Source organism: Bos taurus, chromosome 18, assembly GCF_002263795.3.
Source record: "Bos taurus isolate L1 Dominette 01449 registration number 42190680 breed Hereford chromosome 18, ARS-UCD2.0, whole genome shotgun sequence".
In the NCBI taxonomy this organism is placed as follows: domain Eukaryota; kingdom Metazoa; phylum Chordata; class Mammalia; order Artiodactyla; family Bovidae; genus Bos; species Bos taurus.
Window position 1 is genome coordinate 40,755,730 of NC_037345.1, and position 23,441 is coordinate 40,779,170.

General features: G+C 50.3%; 1 protein-coding gene and 1 long non-coding RNA gene across 22 annotated transcripts in view; one reads left to right on the plus strand and one right to left on the minus strand.

Annotated features, from left to right (window-relative positions):
- Positions 1 to 616: 616 nt before the first annotated feature.
- LOC104974831 (uncharacterized) lies at positions 617 to 22,663 on the minus strand. 4 transcript variants are annotated; one of them, XR_009491362.1, is made up of 4 exons: positions 18,836 to 18,911; positions 13,233 to 13,446; positions 5,470 to 8,220; positions 617 to 1,618 (listed from the first exon to the last, which is right to left on the minus strand). It is a non-coding gene; the product is annotated as an uncharacterized lncRNA (long non-coding RNA). The 4 variants fall into 4 exon arrangements; XR_009491364.1 differs by lacking the exons at positions 617 to 1,618; positions 18,836 to 18,911 and adding exons at positions 5,171 to 5,381; positions 22,340 to 22,663; XR_009491363.1 differs by lacking the exon at positions 617 to 1,618 and adding an exon at positions 5,171 to 5,381 and having other exon boundaries at positions 13,272 to 13,446.
- ZNF536 (zinc finger protein 536) overlaps positions 18,147 to 23,441 on the plus strand; it is a 448,340-nt gene continuing 443,045 nt past the window's right edge. For 10 of the 18 annotated variants that reach the window (XM_024979017.2, XM_024979016.2, XM_024979013.2 and 7 more), the window contains exon 1: positions 19,062 to 19,150. The gene's annotated coding sequence lies outside the window, so the exon portion shown is untranslated. The other 8 variants (XM_024979015.2, XM_024979021.2, XM_059877488.1 and 5 more) reach the window with 7 other exon arrangements.

Here is a 23,441-nt window from a genome sequence, read left to right on the forward strand (position 1 = left end):
CCTCAGGTGCCCCCAGCCGCATACCCTGTACTTTGGGAAAAGCTGGCATGGTGCTTTGAAGTCTGATTGCTCTGGGTTCAAATTCCTCAATCTGCTGTGACCTTGGAGGAAAAAGTTACTTCAATCCTATCTGTTTCAGTGTTCTTATCTGTAAAGTAGGGTTACTATAATCATAGCAGCTGGTCCACAGAACTGGGAGCGATAAATGAGTTCATGCATGGGAAAACCGGAGCTGGGTGCCTGGCCAGGAGAACACATCTGTGAACAGCATCTTCAGTGTCATTGTCCCCACATTTGATAGAGTCATTTCATGAAATGATGGAGTCATTTCACAACCTTGTGTGAACATTTTTCCTCCATTAGGCATCTTGAACAACCTGTTTCCAATCCCACACACTTCCTCCCCTGGCCCCAACCCCGAGCCTAAGCTCCCCACACGGAACCAGCACAGAAAAGAAAATCGGTGTTGCACTGAAGAGATTTGGCTAACTTGGTGATCTCCAAGGTGTTACACAAATCAGGATCAATAATTTCCCAGAACAGCCTCATTCAGCAACTTGCTCATTATAGCAGGTTAAAACCCAGTAGGAGTGTTCATGAAATTCTAACACAAGTAGTTCCAAAATGAAAAATTTAATACCAACACTACCAAAAACAGCAGCAAGTGCTTCTTTTAACCCTCCTCTGGTCCACATATCAATGAACAATCAATTGGTCTGCTATAGTCCCCGCAATTGATCATTATTTGCATCAGAGTGTAGACATAATCCAAGCCTGTTATGTTTCAATGTGGCTCTGAAGGAGTTAAGTGAAATAAAGAATATTATCAATATTGTATCAGTCACAGATGAGAAACTACATACCAGGATCAGTGTAATTCATTCATTGGTTTATGGACACCAAGTCCTCCGGGGACTGTCACAAATCCACTTGATGTTCCTGAGTGTGAGATTTAGCATTTGGATCTTTGATTTAGCTGAAAGATGTGTAAAAACTCATGCAGTCAGACAACTCCCTACAGGCGATTCATCTGTGTTGGCTTTTACATAACAGTTATTCCAATCAAGTGCCAGCAGTAACTTAAGCTCCATAACTTGCTTCTGAATTCACATTTCTGAGATGCTGGAGTGTGAAGGAACAGTGGTAGGGGCAAGAATGTCCCTCTGGGAGAAGTGAGCCTTCTTGCTCTCTTGTTTCCTTGGGATGGGCAGGCACCACCTGGGGAGGACATGTTTTGAGGAACCATGTAGCTCCTGACTTCCAAGCCTCCAGACCTGCATGAGGTTCTGAGTTTTCTGATGTAGGATGCAAACTAGGCATGGGAGGGGGAGAGCCATGAGCCCCTCGGAGATGAGGACACTCAGGGCTCTCAGAGCTGTAGGTGGGGGTCCTTAGACGTCTCCAGGATTCACAGCCGTTCCCTGGCTAGTGCAGCAGGGGGCAGATGGGGAAGATCTATAAACCTGCAGCAGATCAGTTAGCCCAGGTGGGAGACATAACTCGGTGGTTAATGACTTGATGGATAGTGGTTCTCATTTTCCTCCTCCAGGATTCCTGCCACGTCCCTCACCACAGCCGCCTTGGTCCAGCTCTGAGTCTCTCTTTGATTTCTCATCACCTGCACCAGAAGTGGGGGACGAGGAGCAGAGAGTTGCATCATCTTAGGATCTCCAGTGAGAATAAAAATACAAGTGGGATGTTCTGTGTACAAATTCAGAGACATAAATAAAGAGATGCAATGGTATCTCTATATGAATGGGCTACAAATACCATTGTTATTAATAGACGATATTTATAGAAGATAGATGATAATAGACGATAGACAATAATAGATGATATTAATAGATGATAGACAGGCTTAGTGAGAATCACCACTGCATGGAGAAGGCCCTTCCATGAATGAAACATTTAATCTTCACAGAAAACTTGTGAGAAGAGGAAACTAAAGCAGAGACTGGTTAATAAGTTGTCTACTGTCCTGTAGCTGGTAAAACAGCAGAACTGGGTTTCAAAACCGGATCTGTTGGCCCTGGAAGTGATACAATCACTGCACCAACATACTTCTTTTCATCCATGGCCTCAGGCACTTTCCAGCCTCCTGCTGCTGCTGCTGCTGCTGCTGCTAAGTTGCTTCAGTCGTGTCCGACTCTGTGCGACCCCATGGATGACAGCCCACCAGGCTCCCCCATCCCTAGGATTCTCCAGGCAAGAACACTGGAGTGAGTTGCCATTTCCTTCTCCAATGCATGAAAGTGAAAAGTGAAAGTGAAGTCGCTCAGTCGTGTCCGACTCTTAGTGATCCCATGGACTGCAGCCCACCAGGCTCCTCCATCCATTGGATTTTCCAGGCACGAGTACTGGAGTGAGTTGCCATTGCCTTCTCCTCCAGCCTCCTGAGGGAGAGACTTACCAGCAGAATAGCTGTGGTCACAGGTGCTACAGAGGAGTACAGAGACCTCTATCAGGAGGTCTGATCTCTCCAGAGGTATGTAATACCTCCAGGAAGCAAAGGATGGAGAATGCCACTGAGATTGGGGGGCCACTGAGCAAGACGCTTGGCACAAAGGACCACATCAGGCTGGGCTCTGAGCTGGAGGAGCCAGGAGTGAGGTTGTAGGTACTCAGTCAGGTGAATCCTTGCCTTCTAGCAGGAGAAGAACCGGCTGTGAGAAGCGGACATTCACTGAGGCAGGACATAAATCAGTCAAGCAGGAGATGGAGCTGAAGAGAATACACAGAAGGCGGCATGGAAAGTTAAAGATCTGGGCAACAGGAGAAGTGGGGGACCCAAAGGACAGAGCAAGGGCCCAGTCCTAACAGCTCAGCGAGGAGGTCTGGTGTACAGACTTCCAGAAGCAGAAGATGGAGAGAAAGGGAAAGAGGCAGTTTCTGGAGGGGTAATGGAGAGGAACTGTGCAGCATGGATGAAAGACATAAATCCTCAGAATCAAGAATCACGAAGAGTCCCAAGCAGGATTAAAAAAAATAATGATAAATCCACAGTAGGACACATCACAGCCAAAATAGGAAAAAACAAAAGAGAGAGATAAGGGGGAAAAAAAAAAAACCAAGTTCGGGTCAAAAGAGACATGAGGGCATTCCTTGGGGCTGTGGAGCATCACCAGACAGCCACTCTGATCTCACTGGACCGAGTTATCTGTGACCACTTCCCGCCCACTCCTGGGACTTGAAGACTCACATCAGAGAGCCAATACCTACAGGGGAAGGTGAGGTGGAAAAACCAGCAGGGAAGGCTCCCGTCCATCCCTGACAGTGGTCCGGCAGCACGTACTCACACCTTTGAGCTGGAGGAGAGGGAGTGGAAAGGGGTGGGGACTCATCACAGTGGCCTGGGAGCGTTTGCCGCTCACCTCTAGGGGATCCAGGCAGGAAGCCTCCCTTTTCCTCTCAAACATCCATGAGCGAAGATGGTCATGTAAAACCCCTGGAATCCCTGAGTGTTGTCAGGCCAAGAGCGAATGCTTACTGAGCACATACTAAGTGCCAGCAGTCCGTGTGGGCCACATATCGCACTCTCACTGCAAGCCGATGAGGAGGCATTATACCCCTGACTTACTCAGGGTGACTCCCTTGCTAGGGAGGGTCACAGAGCCACCGAAATGTGAACTCAAGCAGTCAGTGCTGGGGCGGGGGGAGGGTCACAAAACTCGTTTCTTCTAAGGGAAATATGGAACTGACAAAGGTGGGGGCAGAGGAAGCACACAGAAATCCCATTTTGGAAAAATGAATGGGCCTGTTTAAGTCTTACACCATAGAATCCAACTCAGCAATGCTTCCAGAGCACTCACTGTCTGTACAACCTGCTTGGCCTCCCCTGGGGTGGCTTCAGGCCCATCTTGTCAGTGGTGCCCACGTTGTGTGCCATGGGGGAGCCCGAAGGTAGCCCTGTGTCCCCCGCGAGTTTCTCTCCTCTGCTGGCCCAGGAGCCAGCGCCGCTCAGATGCAGCGACTTCCTCAGGCTCTGGTTTTTAAAGAGCCTTGGCTTGAAACTGTTCCATTTGGGAGGGTTTTTCCCTAGCATTTGGTATGGAATTATTACCAAATGCTAGAGAGGAACCCTGCCAAATGCTGTATATCAGCTAAAACCCAAACTCCTAAACAATGAAATATTTATAATAAAAACAGACCCCAGAGTGGGGCACAGACTGGGGTTCCCAGCTGGCGAGGGACTGCCGGCTAAGGTGGCCCAGTTGGCCTTGCCTGCTGGTGCAGGTAGAGCCGCTAAGCGGCAGGTGCCAGGCAAGGCAGGTGTGGCTGGGCGAGGGGGCTCAGGAAGGCAGGAGAAGCTGGAGGTCTCGCAGCCCCCTCCTCAGAGAAGACACCCTCCCTCGAGGTCCTGAGGATGTGGCTCAGCCTTTTTCTCCCTAGGGTCCCCCCACCCCATCTTCCAGTGGGGAGCTTCACATTCAGCAGGCACTCAATAAATGCTGACTGCCTGCAAGCATGGATAATTCCAGTAACAGCAAAGCCCAGCCCATCTGGAACCCACAGGGAACGAGATTGAGACAGTTGAGTTTTCCAGAAAGAGCCATAAATTACTTTCATGTAACATTTTCAGATGGAAATATTTCTAAGATGTGGTACACATTTCCTTTCTTTCTTACTTGGAGAATGTGGAACACCATTAACCTTTCTGTAATGGCTCAGGGTTGCCGCTGTGAACCTCAGATGCTGAGCGGGAGGTAACACAGCCCTCCGGGCTCTGGAGGTGTGCAGGGGTGTCTGCCCTCCACTAATGGCCTCAGACTGTGGAGCTTCCTCTGGCTTCTGGTCTATTTCGTAGAGATTTTTGGGTTCTTCCAGTTTCCATCCTTGCCCACATGGTTGTCTCTGGCAGTCCTTTTCTCTCTTCCTAAATTACAATTTTTAATTGACTGTGGACTAAAAACCAGAACTCTAGGCTTAACAGAATTTTATGTAAAGGAAGCATTCTTGGATTGAGATCTTATAAGCCTGAGTTAAATCCAGAAACTTGAGGCTTCTGTAGTCACTGTTTAGGCCACTCCGAGTTATTCTTGCATTTCTTCTTGATTCACCACCACAACTTGGAAAAGGCAGGTGACGGCTTGGAAAGTAACTACTCTTGTTCAGAGACGCTCAGGAAATTCCTGAGAATGCTGACCACCAATCTCTAAATATCCCACAGACATTAGACTTTGGAAACCTTTTCAAAACAACTGTACTTCTTATGAGCTTTATTTTTAAACAACAAGCAGAGCATGTGGGTTATTACTTCCCTACTTGGAAGACTGGAAACTGGGGCCAGGGAGCCATCACAGAGGCCAACTGAACACCTTGGACACAGCAGTAGAGGCGAATCAGCTGGAGTCTGAATGAGTCTGGGTCGTAGGAGGAGAAAGCTGCAGGGCCAAGTGGACATTGCAGGGGTCTGCTGTGGAGCCATTTAAGGCAGAGCTTCCCAGGTGGCACTAGTGGTAAAGAACCCACCTGCTAATGCAGGAGACATGAGATGCTGGTTCGATCCTTGGATCAGGAAAATCCCCTGGAGGAGGTCATGGCAACCACTTCAGTATTCTTGCCGGGAGAATTCCACAGACACAGGAACCTGGAGGGCTACAGTTGCAGAGAGTCGGACACAACTTAGTGACTGAGCACACACATGCAGTGCAGAGCTATGGACAAAGGCACGCGTAGGGTTGAGAGAGCCCACAGAGGACGGTGAAGTGCCCCGGAACTAGCAGCTCAGGAAGCTCTTATCCTCCACTGTGCCCTCAGCAGTGGGCACACGGCTGCCACATGAAAAGGACTCCATGCATGGCCAGGGGAGGGGACTGATTGCCTGAGGCTAGGTAAAGTCTGGGGTGGGGGCAGCCAAAGGAGTGGTGCACAGCTAGAGGAGCTGAGAGCCTGCCATGTCCCGGCCTGCTAGGGGCATGACCCTTCCACACTCTTTGTGGGGCATGACATACCCCACACTCTTTCCTCCAGTGTTCCAGGCTCCTACTGGTACCTCTCACTGTGAACTGATCTCCAAGCAGGAGGAAAAGGGAGTTGGGGCAGGGAGTCCATAGAGGTCACCTTCCTGGGCCCAGAGTGGTGTGCAGAGGGGGCACAGCAGACTCAGAGAAGCAGGTGGAGAAATCCTCATAGAGCCTGGTAGAGATAAGGCTGCTGCCCACTGCATGGCGATTCTGAAGACGTTTCCCTGTGGCCCACTGTCCACACCCAGGGGCAACATACATACCCTTGTAGGAAGGACGATGAGACTGTTGTGAGCCCGCAGACCTGGCAGCCCCACTGAGGGATTGCCTTCTCTCTGCCACAGAGGGGAAGTCCTGTGAGCCTTCGAGACCAAGCCAGGGGCTTCTCACCCCGTCTTCTCTCCAAGCTGCTGTGCTTAGCTGCAGAGGCAGCTCAGAGCAGTGGGACATGCATGAATCTGAAAACGGGCACGCAGAGCCCTGGGGCTCAGCTCTCTCTGGTGAATATTCCTAGAGCTCCAGGGTCTGTGTCGGTAAAGTGGTGATAGTCCTGTGCTGTCCCAGCTCTTGTGGGAATGAGACAGCAGACCAGGGAGTCCTTGACAAACTCAAATGGACCACACAGCTGAGAGGTACTTGGATTGAAGTCCCCGTTGCCTGAGGAAGGGTCAGCAGTGGTTCAGCAGCGAGCACGCTTCTTCCCTTCCTGGACAGGCCATTTGTTTCTGCCATCCATGCTGGGCCATGCTGGGCTCAGTGGTGGTGGAAGCTCAGAATCCAGAGTGGCCAGACCTGGGCCTTGCCCTGGCCCCATGCTCAGAGGTGGGAGTCCTTCAGGTCTCTGCCCAACACACCTGTGCAGGTGTCTCCCTGCTCCCACGACCTAGCCTTCCCTGGACCTGAATTTCAGGTCTTGTGCGCTTAAAAGATTTGTTGATGTGCCTACTGTATAACATTTAGACATCACTGGAATCTACCAAGAATTAAAAATTAAATCATCCATAATTTCACCATCAAGGAATGGGAGAATTCCCCCTCATATGTTCTTGGAGTATTATATGTTTGTTAACAAACATGTATGTATAATATATGCCATGCAAAGAGGCTGCAAGGAAAATCATCACAAGTTAACAGTCCCTGTCCTCTAGTTAGTACATGGTGCATATCACGGATCACAGACTTGCTTTAAACAAGAGTATATCTATATGTATATATAAACTAGGGATTGTCTTGGAGTAGTTTTCTACCCCAGTTTTTTTGCTTTCCCCATATACTGTAAAATTGATCATACAGTTTTGCTTAATGCAACTTCCCAAGTTATAAAACTCTCCTCTTTCACCCAACACTGGCATTTTGTGAAATGTGGAAATAGAGATTCATTTATTCATTCACTCACTCACAAACCAGGTACAGAGTTTGTGAAGTTGCAGCCCTGTGCTCAGTTGCTGAGAATGCAAGTACTGATGGTCAAGACCTAGCTAAGCCTTGACAGCTCTGGACTCAAAGCTGACAGGCGGGCTAAGGTGGGCAGCAGACCCCAGCACCTGGAGGCTGTGCTTGTGTAAGCCCCCAGCCTGACTCACTGGCTCCCCTTGTCTGCACAGGGCCTGCCACATGGGCGCTGCCTCTTGCCCTGATCTACTCCTGAGAGAACCTCCTGCAAATCCCACCTTCACTATGTCTGGTCCTGACGTTGCCCTTCTCACCCATATGGCCCCTCGGTCCCTAAAGCAGCCTCTCACAGGCCAGAGACCACACTCGCAATGTTCAGGACTCATGTGGTTAGTTTCATTTTTAACTCCTGAATTGCGACTTACTTCAAGTCTCACAGGTACAAAATTGATCTTCAAGAGATAACTTTAAAAATATATTTTTATATATATTAGCTTCTAGAATGTCAGTCCTCACCTGTTTCATTTTGTAAAGAAACAGAACACATTCTGGAGGGTGGTGGGAAAGCCAGACACAGTATCCATCGGGTCAACACTGTATCCTTTTTGTGGGTCTGTCTGGGTGTGCAGCTCTGTAGCTGTGGCCACTATACTTCCCTTGCGGGGCACAGTGGGAGATTTATTCCCCCTCCTTTTATGGGGTGTTTCTTATCAGGCCTTGCACTTGTAAGCGGTGAAAACTGCAATGTGTATTACCTAGAAAACTCTTACCTTCTGATAGCAATCACCACAAAGGCCAGGCAGACAGTTACAACAGAAAAATCTCCTGGTGTCAGCGTGAGATGACTTGGCTCCCAAAGTGGCATCTGAAAAATAAGTTCCAAGGGTCTAATGTATAGCCTGGTGACTGTAGTTAAGAGGACTGTGTTGTATACTTGACTTTATTTTCTTGGGCTCCAAAATCACTGAGGACAGTGACTGTAGCCATGAAATTAAAAGATGCTTGCTCCTTGGAAGAAAAGCTATGACAAACCTAGAGAGTGTACTAAAAAGCAGAGACATTACTTTGCCAACAAAGGTCCATCTAGTCAAAGGTATGGTTTTTCCAGTAGTCATGTATGGATGTGAGAGTTGAACCATAAAAAAGGCTGAGTGCCAAAGAATTGATGCTTTCGAAGACTGGTGTTGTAGAAGACTCTTCAGAGTCCCTTAAACTGCAAGGAGATCAAACCAGTCAATCCTAAAGGAAATCAACTCTGAATATTCATTGGAAGGACTGATGATGAAGGACCAATACTTTGGCCATCTGATTTGAAGAGCTGGCTCACTGGAAAAGTCCCTGATGCTGGGAAAGATGAACAATTGAGGGCAGGAGGAGAGGGTTGGATGGCATCACTGACTCAGTGGACATGAGTCTGAGCAAGCTCTGGGAGATGGTGGAGGACAGGGGAGCCTGGCGTGCTGCAGTCCATGGGATCACAGGGTGTTGGACAAGACTTAGCGACTGAACAACCAGAACAACATACATCAAACCATCTTAAACTTACGCAATGCTACATATCAGTTATATCTTAATAAAGCTGGGAAAGATGCATCTGACTTCATGGGGTGTCTGGATGTGCCTCACTCCAGAGGATTCCTAGTGCTGCCATCACAGCTCTAGCCGAGAACAGGTGCTTGTGGGGGAGGCATGGCAGGGCTCGGGGTATTCAGGGGGATTCGGTCATAACCTGATTGTCTTGTTAACTTCTAGCTATGCTAGTGACTGCACTGATTAGTACTGCTGGAAAACTGGACTTTCTTATACTAGCAACTGTGCTTCCACCAGTCAACATCAGGAAGGTCAACTTCACTGCTGTGCTTGTAGAAAGATGAATAAGTAATTCATAAAATATTCACCCATGGCCTGTCAAGAATTCCAGATACTAGAGGACAGAGGCAAAGGGCAAGAGTGAATCCAAATCCAATGTGGCCTCAAAATCAGTTCCCTTTTTATAAATGTGTGACCTGCAAATGCCTCCCGGACAAGAGACTGTGACTTCTCCCCCAGCCTGCTCTGCAGATACGTCTGTGACAAGGCTGGGGAGTTTCAGGAAGACGGGGTGAAGTTGGAGTGCGGCCATTCTGGACCCACAAACTCAGATCTGATGTTTTAAATTTTTTACAGACAGGACGCACCCTGGACGCTGTGGGTGGGCGTCTCTTTTCCTGTTAAGAGTGGATGCCCTCTGCAGAAAGGACCGCTTACAGGTGGCCTGCATTGAGGGGTGGAGCAAGTTCAGGGCTCCCAGGGCACATTGGAAGTGAACACCAGTGAGAGGTCTCCAGAGCGCTGAGCCACTGGAGAAACGAGTGTGGGACACTGTCTTATTCTTTTTTGATGAAAAAGTGCATACAAGATATTTACAAATCATTGGCAGGTGTAAGTCAGTGCTTACTTTGTAGCAGGCACTGCACTAAGGGTTAACTCCCTGAGTTCTCCAAAGGAGCCCAGGAGATAGGAGCTCATTATTTAGACTGGCGGTCAAGGCTCAGAGGAATTAAGTAAATTTCCTAAGGTCACACAGCTCTAAGGTTGCAGAGGTGGGATCTGAATCCAGGTGGTCTGGCCATACAGCCTATGCTCAGCCACTCTAGGAAATTCCTCCCCGTTTCTCCTTTGGAGCAACAGTAAAATCATTCCCAGTGGCAAGATGGCCCTGGAGTGAGCAAGGAGAGAGAGGGTCTGGACATAGTTTCTGAGTGGGCTGCTGGAAGGAAGGTTGGACCAGGCTCCTGCAATGACATCTCACTAATACTGGCTGGATACTTCCCCCCACTGGACACAGCCCATATGAAAATGAAAACAAAGGGATACAATGTTTCAGTTAAAGCCCAGAAGGTCCTACTTGTCCCCTGATGGGGATTGAGGGACATATCAAGGGTTCTAAAGCTGAGAGGTAAGTCTGCGGGTACTTGGAACCTGCTGAAAATTTCACACCACCATCAGAATTAGAAGGCCAAACTATTCGCAACAAATGTATCTGCCTAAGGGTTAATATTCTTTTATGAGTTTGTAAAATGAGTCCTAACGTTCTCCCCCTTCCCTGACCCCTAAAAGGCAGGAAGAGACATGAGTGGGGAAGTACATGTTGGGGTGGGGCCTTTCTGGAAAGAGAGTTGGAAGTGTTCTTGCCTGGAGAATCCCAAGGACAGAGGAGCCTGTTGGGCTTCCGTCTATGGGGTCGCACAGAGTTGGACACGACTGACGCGACAGGAGCAGCAGCAGCCGCAATGTCATGAGGAGCCTCAAAACCCTCCATACCCACTGACCCAGTAACTTCACCTCCAATGACTGATACTAAGAAAATGAACAGAGAGGCAAACAAAGGTTTCTTTTGAGAGAACAAAAATTAGAAACAGTTTAGATGTTCCAAAATAAGAGATTGTTTAAATAAATTTTGTTGCATCCATTTAATGGAACATTATGTAGCCATAAAATCATGTTTTCAAAGGATATTTAATGATGTGGGGAAATACCTTGTGCTACAAGGTTAGAGAATAAAAGCAAGACACAACATTTTTATACAGAATGATTCAAAGTTTGTATAAACTAGAAATGTGCAGAAAAATGCTTGGAAGGAAAAGCACAAAAGGCCGGCAGTGTGAGATTGAGGGATATAATTGTCTTCTTCATATATTTCTATTTTCTAATTATTCTTCAATGTGTATTGAGGGTTACGTTCTATCAGGAAAATAACTATTAATTCTTGAAAGTTGCAACCAACTTCTAGTGATGGCAACACATTTTAAGCCATGCTTTCATTTATTCATTCATTCATTCAAGGAGTCAATAAAAGTTAAAACAGTACCTGAACATACTGTGAACTATTTGTGTTTGAGAATTAATTTCTTCATTTGTTTCATCAGCACTCTCCACATGCCCCATATTGCCAGGGGCTGGGCTAGGCCTGGGGTCTAGCAGTGAAGCAGGCTTGAGTTCTGCCCTCTTGAAGCTTGAAGCCCTGGGTAGGGAGGGCCCTCTCACAAATATTTACAGCCATGGGAGGGCCCCATATTGGGACCCTTAGAGCCAGAGGCGGGCTGGATAAGCTGCAGTGGACATAACTGTCTCAAATGTTCACTCCAATGAACAGGTTTGTCCTGTTACTAGTGTGGTTTCATTTGCCTTCTCATACTCTTCATGTTCAGTTCAGTTCAGTTCAATAGCTCAGTCGTGTCCGACTCTTTGCGACCCCATGAACTGCAGCACGCCAGGCCTCCCTGTCCATCACCAACTCCCAGAGTTCACTCAGACTCATGTCCATTGAGTCAGTGATGCCATCCAGCCATCTCATCCTCTGTCGTCCCCTTCTCCTCCTGCCCCCAATCCCTCCCAGCATCAGAGTCTTTTCCAATGGGTCAACTCTTCATGTTAGCCCACCAGTTTCTACTCTACCAGATGACCTTCCCATGAACAGGCTGCAAAACACTCTTGAGGATTCTGGAGCCCTCATGGGATTCTAGAGCACTCAGAAGCACTCAAGAATCTTGGGTGTAAGTGTAGATATAGCCTGTCAGAGACTCTCGAGAGATTCAAGCAGGCTCTCTGAGCTAGTCCTCCTATTTGCTTGGCGACACACCATCTGATTCCACTTTCTTTTTCTCCTGGAGCCTGGCACCATCAGCACACATCTGACCCTCAGCACATTCCCATCCACTTTCATATCTTCCTCTTACGATTCTCCAAGATCCATATGACTCAACTCAGCCCTCTGGATCAGGATTTAATAATGAAGTCTCCAGAGTAATGTTGCTTCTCAGGCCTAACCTCCTACCAGCATCCACTCCACCCGCCCGGATCACTGCCCACCATGAGCTCTGTGGTCTGTGCCCTTGACAGGTTCAGAGAAGGCTTATGAGGGTTCTGAATACTGGCCAGAGTCAAGGGACTTGCTTTTTGCCTGAACTTGGTCTTTCTCATTTGTTTTCCAGTTGCTTCCTTGCAGGTGGTGATAAGGCTCAGTATTTACTCAGGGTAAACTTGAGGATCATTTGTGATAACTCTGTATCACCTACAGACCAGGTCACATCTCTGAGTCAAACACTAGCTATACATTTTCTGGAAAACTGTATTTTTCCAATATTTGGTCGTGTTTGTTTCTAGGGGCAAAAAAAGAGTATGTACCTCTTCCTAAGGTAAAATAAAGGCTAATCATTGGAACTTGGGAAAAGCAGGGGTCAGGTCATGGCTGTGTGCTGTACTGGTGGACACACTCACAGCATAGATGGGGAGCACTCTGATCATGGACATCATATCTTATGAAAAGTAGCTCTTGAATCGCCACCAGTGGTTTCATTTCATAAATTGATACTTTGTTTAACTTGTAGCCTCAAAGCCGCCCAGGTTTAGAGATTATGGGCTACTTAATGGACTCCCCCCAACATTAGCAAACACAGCACAGGCCATATTCTGGCCAGAAAGCCCAAAAGCTTTATGTCTTTCCCCTCTGAAACCTAACTGAGAATTGATGGTAGCTTTTGTAGATAACTGCAGGGCCCAAAGTTGTTGCTCCAGTATCTACCCAGAAATTTCCAGCTCCACAGTTTTGCAAAGGAGCAGGAATGCAGAGCTGTAATTGTATCTAACAGGGCTCAGCGAATTTTCCTGGCCTTTGATTAATTTATACAAAGACACCATGAAGATGTCCAGGTTGGTCCTGCTTTAAAATACATGCCTGAGGTAGGAAAATTACAATTATAAATAAATTACCATTGTTATTTAAGGACATGACCACTCACTTCATAAAAGACATCTGTTGAGACACCTTAAATAACCAGCTCTTCCAGTGCTGGTTGAATCTCCCAGATTCAATTTACAAAAATTCAATTTACGAACCTCTTTTCTGGAACAGAGCTATTATGAAGCAAGGCACACCTGTAGTTTTAAGAGAATTCTGGCAGTTTCTCTGGGTGCTCTTTTTTTCTGGGAAGAGGATCAGGAATCCCACTTTTGCTTTTCGCCCCTTGCTCCAGCGTTGTTTCTGAGCACTCTGGTCCCTGGCCCAAGGATTCCTTGTTTTCATCAGCTGCTAGGTGTATCAGGCTTCATTCTGTGGCAAGTGACAGAAGAACCAAAGCAAATTGAATTAACTTAACAAAGGAAATGTATCAGCTCACAAAACAGCAAGGTGCAGAGGTGGAGCTGGCTTCAGGTGTGGCTGGATTTGGGGCTTAAATGTAAGCAGGACCACTTCTGTTTCTGTTCTGCTCTCTCCTGTGTTGGCACCATTCTCCAGCTTCTCTTGGTGGCCTCCACAAGCTCTCCGTCTCTCCTTCTTGGTGTGGGATTGGAGACCACAATGCTACAACAGTTCAACTTCTCCACTGGCACCTAATTGTTGCTGTTTTTTTAATCCAAGATTCATTCTGATTGGACCAGCTTAGGTCACATGGCTATTCCTGAACCAATCACAGAGCCCAGAGATATGATGCACTGATTGGTTGGGACCTGAGGCAGGTCTTCCACCCAGATGCCCTCAAGGTGGGAAAGCAAGGTAGGTGCTGCCACTGGAAGAAGGTGCTGTTTTGCCGGGACAAATAAATGTTCCTGTGTTGGCTTCTTTCCTCTGTGGAGAAGCCAGAAGAGATGTGTGACCTTTTAGAGGAATCTGTGAGAGACCAACACTTTGGGTCTTTAAAGGGTGCGCTTAAAAGGGGATGCTGGTGAAGGTAAAGAGTGGCCTGACTGACCTTTGTTCAGGGTTTCTGTGGCCAGGAATCAATAGTTCAAGGCAGAACAGCCTTGTGGTTCAGATCCTTTGTAACTTCTTCTTGTTCAGGGTTCACCTCTTCCAATCTGTAAGGGCCCCCCTCTGAACCCTGCTCTCAGGGAAGTCTTTGAAGGCTCATGATTCCTGAGGTGTCATCACTGAGAAGGCTGCTCCATAGCTCCCACGGAGAGAGACACCCTGGCTTAGTAGCATCAAAACGCTTTAGCCAGGGGAAGGGAATTTCCCTGGAAGTTATTGGGAGGTCAAGGAGACCTCCCCAAGTGAAGGAGAGGACTACTGAGGTGAAGGCCTTCTGAGCCAACTGAAGTTAAGAAGCAGGGACTCTCCATGAGAATCCAAATGAGACCTGGAAGGCATCAGACCAACTCCCACTAAACACATGGATGTCTGCAGATCTCTTAGCATCTTTCTTCTGCTTGAGAAAGGTGGACCTGAAGGAGTCTACCATTTTCTTAGAATACTGATTCTCTGTGATCATGGGCTTTACAGATGTTGGAGGTTATCTTTATACAGTGGGGAAAGTGAGGTGTGGGGTGGAGGGACTTGGCGCCTCTATTCACGAGTGTTCTGGTTTATCCTTTCACTCCAGAGCCCAAGCAGCCGTCTTTGGATGCTTTCCCCTGTGCATCAGTCTTTCGGTCACAAGCCATGGCCACCTCAATGGCTAGTTTTTAACCTGTTGATACTATGGGGGAAGCAGAGAGCTATGAGGATCGGAGGAGAGTGAGGGGAAAAGAAGATATGTAAATATGGAAACAAAAACCACTGCTGTCGTCACAGGAAATGCAACTTGAAAGTAGTGGCTGAGTAACATTTTATGAATCACTGTAAGGCGATGGCACCCCCTCCAGTACTCCTGCCTGGAGAATCCCATGGACAGGGGAGCCTGGTAAGCTGCAGTCCATGGGGTCACTAAGAGTCAGACACGACTGAGCGACTTCACTTTCACTTTTCACTTTCCTGCATTGGAGAAGGAAATGGCAACCCACTCCAGTGTTCTTGCCTGGAGAATCCCAGGGACGGGGGAGCCTGGTGGGCTGCTGTCTATGGGGTCGCACAGAGTCGGACACGACTGAAGCGACTTAGCAGCAGCAGCAGTCACTTTTGAGGATCTAATGAAAGAGGTCAGAACCCGTCTATTGGCTTGAGAAGTATTACTTCCAGAGGGGGTACTCTGAGAGGCCAGGTGCTTGTTGTGAGGTGCTGATATGGCTCACATATGGTGCAGCTCCTCCAGACCTTGCTTCTGAGCTGGTCTGAGAGTCAGACGAGAACTCATCTCACCACCACAATTTTTAACCCCAGCCACTATCCACCTAATTCACCAGGCCAGGCCAATGACTTTCATCAATTTCAAGAAATCAAAAGGCTGACAACCCTCCCTGAAGAAGACACTGCAGGAGTGGCAAGCTCGGGTCAGAGCAGGGGCGGTAGAGGGGTTGTCTCTGCAGAGTGCTGTGAGGATTGGCGAGTGCAGGAGTCCCGGATGCAGGCATTGGGTGAGCCTCTGGGCATCTCTGCTTCAAGTCTAGCCTCAGGATTCCAGCCCTGGCCGGGAGCAGTGAGAAATACTCCAGAGCTTGAAGAGGAGGAGGCGAGGAAGTCAGTGACGAAGGGCTTGCCGGGGCAGGACCAGAGCCAGGGAAGAAGGGTAAGGAGGGTGAAAAATCCCCAACAAGATAAAGAGGAGTCCCACAGATTGTGGAAGTGGCCACCAAACACATAGGGTAGGGCGAATCGATGAGTGAACTTCTGTGCTTTAGTCGGACGGAGGTAGCCTTCACATCCCGGTCTCTGGAGGACAACAGGCCTCTGTCCATTGCCCAGAGTCCCTCAACCCTCACCTTGACGCGCGCCCACAGCAAGCGCTGGCTGCCTGAGTCAGCCAGGGCTTGGCCAAGGCAGCCGGCCCGAATCCTCGAGAAACGCAGAGAGCGCGGGCGCCGACAGGGGGCGCCGGCGAGCACCGGCTCGAACCCTCCCTGGGGCTCAGGAGGTGCCGCGCGGCGGCCTCCGGGTGGTGGGCAATCTCTGCCCTGCCTGCTCTGGCCCATTGGGCTGCAAACCCCGGTGGCCTCCGTGCGCACCAGTTGAGGTCCCATAGGCCGCCTGGAGCTCAGTGCTCCAGAAATGCACGGATTCTAAGGGCCGCGGGCGCCTCTGGCTTCCTGGTCTGGAAGGGGCACCCCGGATCTGGCGGCTACGATCCGGACCTCACCGAGCTGGGCACCCCGGAGAGCCCCAGTATGGCGCCAGGATGCACGGCCTGACTCCCTGCTTCCCATGGCTCAGGCGGGGCTGGCGGCTCGAGGGTTAAAAGGCGACTGCCACCCCCATTCTCTTGGGGGGAGAAAGTGCCTTTTCTCCAAGTCCATATGGCCACTTCCTTTCGACCTGCTCGGCCCTGCTCGCCTCTTTGTCCGAGCTGTCACTTATAAAGAATCACTTGACTTACAATAACAGGTTCAAAAGACGACAGAGTATAATCAGTTGATCCACGAAGAATTGAAATAAAGAACACCCCACTGCTCCAGCTATCATTCCCATAGAGATAGTGATATCATTGATGTGATTGCGATGCTAATTTCTATACAAGAGGAAAAAAAAAACCCCTTGTATTTTGGAATTTGTTCAAAGAGAATTTCAGACACATCAGATTGGAAAATGCAGATTGAATTCCTAAACTTTTTTGGGGTAGGCAGGGGATTTTATAAAAAACCACCACTGCAGAGATATGAGAGATAAGAGTGGACTTCAAGAATCTCATAGGACTAGCTTGTTTGGGGGAACTCTGATTCTCCTGGTCCCCAAAGTCCTGGAGAGAGAGAGTGAGAGAGAGGAGGATGTGCTGGGTTCTCAAGGCAGAGTCCAAGGGCGGTGCAGCACAGACCAGGCTGGGTGCCCACCCACGGAGCCCCTGTCTGGGGGGATCACCCGCAGTGAGGTGCAATGGCCAGGTGCCCTGGGATGCTGGGTCTCTGCCTGTTACCTGAGATCCCGGTTCTTGCCCACTGCCAGGTTGGTCTTCCAGTGTGAAGTGTTCTCCATCTCACCCCACTGTTGGACGGGTTATTTGCAACTAAGTGGTCCCTCCTCTAGGAAGGGGTTGGCAATGGGGAGGCTGTGTGGTGCTTTTTCTGCATTTTTGCTTTTTATGTATTGTGGTGCCCTGGTTTAAACCCTCCAGTCATCTAAGGGAAACTCAGTCTGGGCAGGCTGGAACAAGTCTTACCTGAATCAATGTTTTAAGTGTCCCTGTGGCTTGACGTTTTGAATAATCAATCAGTCTCCATCATTTCTTAATCATGCACAACACAGGCCTCTCTTCAGTCTCTCTCTCCTCTCCCCCTCCTTCTCTCTCTCTTTTCCCCTCTCTCTCCCTCCCTTTCTCCTTCTTTGTCAACTCTTTTGGATCCTGTGTTTCTGCTATTAACATGCCCCAATGTCACATGCGAGCCTTTTCTTTAAAACAAGCTCCTCATTGGTGTATCTGGATACTTCTTTTATTATTATTACTGAATCTTTTTTTTTCCCATAATGACACCAGGATCATTATATAATCCCATAACAAAGAGGCTTTTGAGGCACCAGCTTTTGTCAACTCTAGGACAGAGAATCCATAATTGCATTATTCAGCTTTTTCCCCCCTTCTTCCCCCTCTTCCTTGCTTCGCAGAAACCCAACCTCAAGCATCACTCACATCTCTACCTTGTTACCTCGCCTTATACTATTTACCAAAGCGTTTGCCTTGAGGACCAGCATTTGCAAAGTTGCCTTAAAAAAGTTATTTTGTTTGATAATTAAGTCCTGGAGCCCACCGCGTGATGATTATTCTGGACCCATAAGGCAGAGAACCTGCGTGACGTTTTTCTCGAAGTTTAATTACCGTATGCTAATTTCCTTGCCTACTACGTGATTAATTAAAATCATATTTTCATAATCATTTGGCACTAGTATTGTTTTAGAATTATCATGATCTCCTAAATAGTGTCTGTAAATAAAGTCGCCTCTAATGGCAGGCGCGGGAGGCGAGGCTGACGACCTCTCCGTGTTTGTATCGCGGCGATTGGCAACATAACTGCCTTATTTACATTAAATACGCCACAAGGTTACAACGCGGATCAACGTCATTTGATCGCTGATGACTCCCTTAAACGCCCGGGCTGTGACTGATTCTCCGCGTCCCGCTGTCCACCGAGATTCACCCGGGAGTTTTTTTTTTTTTTCCCCCAGAAAAGAAACAGACTTTAAATAGTTTCAGGAGCAGGTAAGAATTACGCTTTTTCCTCTCCCCCTTTCCGTCTCTCTCTTCTCTCCCTCCGTGGCAATCTCTCTCTCCCTCTCGGCTGGATAAAAAATTCTTTAGTCAAAGGCAGGAATGCAAAGTAGTGACAAGCGAAGGGGCTGATATATGTCTCAGTAACGAGTCTGACAATCAGAATGTAGCTCTTGGAGAATAGATAGATTTTAATAAGTGTGTTTACATGAGCTCAAGGTCAGAAGCAAGCTGCGCTGTGTTAAATGGTTTCTTAGTTGCTAGACAGAGAGAAAAAATGGACGATCACACACCATTCTTTGTAGATTATTATATCAAGGGTTCAGTCTCTGGCTCATCAAAGCTAAATGCCGCAAGACCTATCTAGTTGCTGTGAATTATGCCAGGGCGACAATGGAGAGCGTTTTTAATGGTACAATGCATTTCACCTACCAGATAGGGGGAGGCCGAGCCGGGGATGGGGATGTCTGCTGGGGCTGGGTGATGAGTATCAATGAACGGGGCGATTCTGAAAAGAGGCAGACGAAAATCGAGCCCGCCCTGCCCCGGCTGGGCTGGGAACAGTTCGCAGGGCTCTGCCGAGTGGGCGAGCGAGGCGCGCGAGCAGGGCGCCCGTCCCCCCTCAGCCCCGGAAAATGATCAAGTCAATCATGTGGACATGTTTCATTATTCATTGAACACAATCTTTTACAACGCTCCGTTTACGTGCCCGAGTTTGCTCCCGACGCCCGCGTTTCAGTGTTTAAGGTAAGGAAAACAAAGGTGGGGGGGTCTTGGGGCGCGGCGCGGTGGGGGTGGGGGGCCGGGGGGGCGCGGCGGTGGGGGGATGGCCCTGGCGTCCGGGAGGTGGCAAAGTGAGTTTGGACTCTTGGCGCGGCCCCCCCGTCCCCTCCCCCTCCCCATCTCCGCGAGGCCTGCCGCCGGGTTCCTTCTCGCCCCACCGCGATTAAAAAATATGGTCTAATTAAATATCCGTGGCTGTGACGTTGGCGAGAGAAGCTGTCAGCGGGGGGAAAAAAAGAGGAAGAAACCGAGAAAGCGGCGGCGGCCGGGCATCGAAGGGCGCTAGAGAACTTCGGCGGCGAGCGGGACCCGCGCCTGGGCCGCCGCCTCCCCCGCCGCGGTCCCGGGACCGTTACTTTGAAAAGGAGCCGCCGGGCCTCGCGCCGGGCGCGCCAGCGGGACCCCGCGCCCCGCTCCGGGCCCAGCCCGCGCCCCCCAGCCGCGCGCGGCCCGCGAGCCGCTCTCGGCCCCGGGAAACTTTCAAAAGGGTCTGGGGGGTGGGGGGAGTCTGTGGAGACTGGGAGCCCGGGGCCGCGGAAACTTCTGCTCAAGTGACTTTCCCCATTTTCTCCTTTGCCTGAGAATTGTGCGCCCCTCGCTCCCTTTCTTCCTTCGCGCCTCGCTGCGGGATTCCGGCCCCGCCGCCGGGGGTAGAAAGGGTAATTTGTAATTTTTTTTTTTTAATCAAAGTTAGCCGATGCTTACAGTGTGTCAAACTCGCGGGCGCCAAGGGCCGCTGAGACCTGCCATTTTGTGTTTTCATTGGCCTCCTGTACCCGGGGAGTCGGGCGAGGCCAAGGCCGGGGGCTCGGTAGGGCCGGGGTGTCAGGGTCCGAACTCGCGACCCCAGGAAAGGCCGTGGCGCCTGCCAGCGCAGGTGGTGACCGCAGCACCTGCCCTAGCCTATCCCAGGCCCGGGGGGCCAATCCTGGGGCCAAAAATAAAAATAAAGAGATAAATAAGTAACAGGTTATGGAGGGAGCTGAGCCGGCCAGCCCGGGGCTGGAGAAATGAGGCCAGTCAGAGTGGGGGAGTACGAGCGTGGGGGCTTAGGAAGGCGGGGAGACGGAGGGTTGGGGGCGTCTGGGAAGAGCGCAATTTGGGGGAACGGAATCCCCAGGCCAGATGTATGACTGGGAGGAGAATGATCTTTGCTGATAAACCTTTCTGTTTGCTTCAAGACATTTTTTGAAGATGAAGAATTGAGGAAAACAGTCGTAGGCGGGACCAGGATGTATTTTAGGCAAAAAAAAAAAAAAAAAAGGGGGGGGGAGCTTTTCTTTGATGATGAGTAGGAAAGTGTCCAGATCTCGACGCGCCCATCTGTTGCAGTTTTGCAAATAATTTAAAATATAGATATCTGTATATAGATGGATGTGTGTAAAGTGGAAGGTGGAAACGCAGGCGCTGGGAAGTTAGGAAAAAGAATGAAAAGGGGATTCGGGGGCAGAGATCTGTCCCCAGCCCACTCTTCTGAGAAAACTCCTGCAGGGCTTTCTTTGGGGACAGGTGGAAAGTTGTCTCCCCTCCTTTTCACACTTCTGTATTGTGAACGTTCCTATGTCCGCCTCCCGGCGAACGTGCACACAACCCTCGAGTTAGGTGGAAGGTCGGACTATCGATTGGGGGTGGGCAGGGGACCGCGCAGGCCTGAGCAAAGAGCGGGGGCGAGGAGGGGCAGGGCGGGGTCCCAGCCCCGCGCGCCGGTCGCAGCCACGGCTGGGTTTTGTTTGCCGGATATTGTTATGTCTAACGAGTGCCTCACAGGAGACGTGATTTGTCAGCCGCCTTCGTTTTCACTTTAGCAGAAAATACGGCGGCTGCGCGGCGTCCTGGCCTGCGGGTCGGGGAGCCCGCGGGCGCTGGTGGGCGCGCAAGAGTGCGTGCGGGTGGGAGCGGGCGGCCGGCCGGCCGCTGGTAGGGGCAGTGGGCCGGGCGGAGTGAGTGCGCGCGCGGTGCCGGCCTCGGCTGCTCCTGCGCCTTCTCCCGGCAGCCGCCGCCGCTGTGCAGTTTAGCAGAAAACCGACAGGGGCCGCGTTTGCTGAGCGCATCCGGCCGCAGGGCAGCCCGAGCGGGCCGCGGGGCCGGGCTGGCCGGTGTAGACTCAGGGAGGGGGTTGGGGGGAGGACAGGCGGGGAGGGGCGCGAGAAGCAGGCTGGGCCAGAGTGCTCTCCACCGCCAGTGTCCGTTGTCCCCGGTGTCCCGGGCGCGTTGGGCAGCCTCTGGAGCCCTGGCCTTGCGCCCCCGCCCCCAACCAGGGCTTAGGTGAACTTGGGGTGGGGTGAGCGTGCGTGCGTGCGTGTGTGTGTATGTGTGTGTGTGTGTGGCCGGGGGGAGGTTAGACTGGGAACGCGCTGTTTTCTTTTCCAGTTTGATATTAGCAACTGGATTTTTACTTTGAGACCGGCTTTGCTCACTGCTGGGGTTGGGAGGGGGCGATCTTTTCCCATCACTCACATCTTTGTTCATTGTTCACTGAGTGGAAGGCAGGCGACTTAAAGAGACGAAAGAGGAAAAAGAGGGGGAGCAAGAAGAGGGAAGGAAGAGAGGCGCGGGGAAAGCGTCCCCGCCCCCGCCCGGGTCGGGTTGGACGGTGAAACAGTAAACCCGCGCACGGAGGGTCGCCGGGAAAGTGGACATTACCGCTTTAATTAACTTCGAGATGCTCCGGCGGCGGGACCTGGCGTAGCCGTGACGCGCCCCCATAAATCTGCCCGGCCCGGGGCTGCTCCGAGAACTCGTACAGTAGCGGCGTCAGACTCGACGCGCGCCTCCCAGTCCGGAGCCTATTTGCATAATTGGATCTTTCTTTCTTTTTTTTTTTTTCTTTCTTTTTTTCCTTTCCCCTCATTCTCCCTCCCTGAAACTTGTTTGAAAACCCAAGTGAAAACTGCGACGACCTGCACGCTCAAAAGCGAGTGCCAAGTAAGTGCCCTGCCGTGGCCTCGGTGCGCCCCGAGGTTAGCGCGCAAAGCAGGCGAGCGAGGTGCCCTGGCGCCGTGCGCTGCCGGGCGGGCCTCGGCGGAGGGCTGCTCGCTGGCTGGAGGACTGCAGCCGCCGGCTCCGGCGCTCCCGGCTAGCAGCTTGCACAACTTTTCCCCCCTCTGCTCCCGAGTTATCGGGTCAGGTGAGGTGTTTGGGCCAGGCGTGTACCTGTAGCGAGAATCGGGAGGCGATCATTGGGACGCGGTGGAGTTGGGCATCTCGGGTCCTGGCGGGTAGTCGGTCCCCGCCGCGGTGGAGGGTAGAGCTGCGAGCCAGAGAGCGAGCCGGGCCGGCTGCTAGTCGCGCCGCGCCGCGTCTGCAGCTCGTCGCCGAATGCCTCCCCCATTATTCTAAGGTTTGTGTCTCTGGCTGTGTGTGTGTGTGTGTGTGTGTGTGTGTGTGTGTGTGTGTGTGTGTGATCGGCTGTGCTTTAAAAAGAAAGGAAAGCAAGCACAACAAGAGCAAGAAGGGCTTCTCCCTTAGCTCCTTCCCTCCCCCCCCCCTCCAATTTCTCCAGCATCATTTATTTCTAGTGCTCGAAGGAGAGTGTGCAGGGCTTCTTTACTAAAGACAGAGTCACCGAGAGACTGACAATTCTGTTGGAAATGCCATAAATTCTATAGCCAAAATGTAGCTACATTCATAAAATATCAACCGTGGCCTGTCCAGATAAGTGATTTTATAATATCTCAAATTTTATTAAAAACACAATAGTGTATTATTTATTTACATGTTCAGAACCTGGGGAAAAGTAGATTTTCTTGGGAGAAGACTGTAACCCTAGTTTCTGTTTGCTAGGAAATTTGCTGGCAGCTCGGCCCACCAGCCTGACGGGAAGGGGCAGGGGACTCAGCTTTGGCCTGGGGAGACGCAGGGGCGCAGCGGGCAACCCTCCGGCCTCTGCTTGGGGAGAGCCTAAGGCTTCTGGCTGAAGGCTGCTTTAGTTATGATGTCATTCTGATAGCGGAGTGCAAATGTCTCCTGATTCCACCATTAACCGCCTGGCTGATTTGCTTGGTAATGATAGCACTGCCGTCCAGCGCTTTGACAAATGCAGGCCCGCAGAGCCCTAGGAATTAACTCCCCCTCCACCCCCAGGAAGAAGTGAGCTGCCAGAAGTCTCACTACTGGGACCCTGACTTGAACTTTGTAGTGCCTGAGTCCAGACACTAACAAGGATGACAGGCCCCTAGATTGAGGGATCCCTGTTTTCCCAAAGTTTGGAAAACTTTTAGAAGGCTTCAATCTACAGAATACCCTTAAGCTGGTA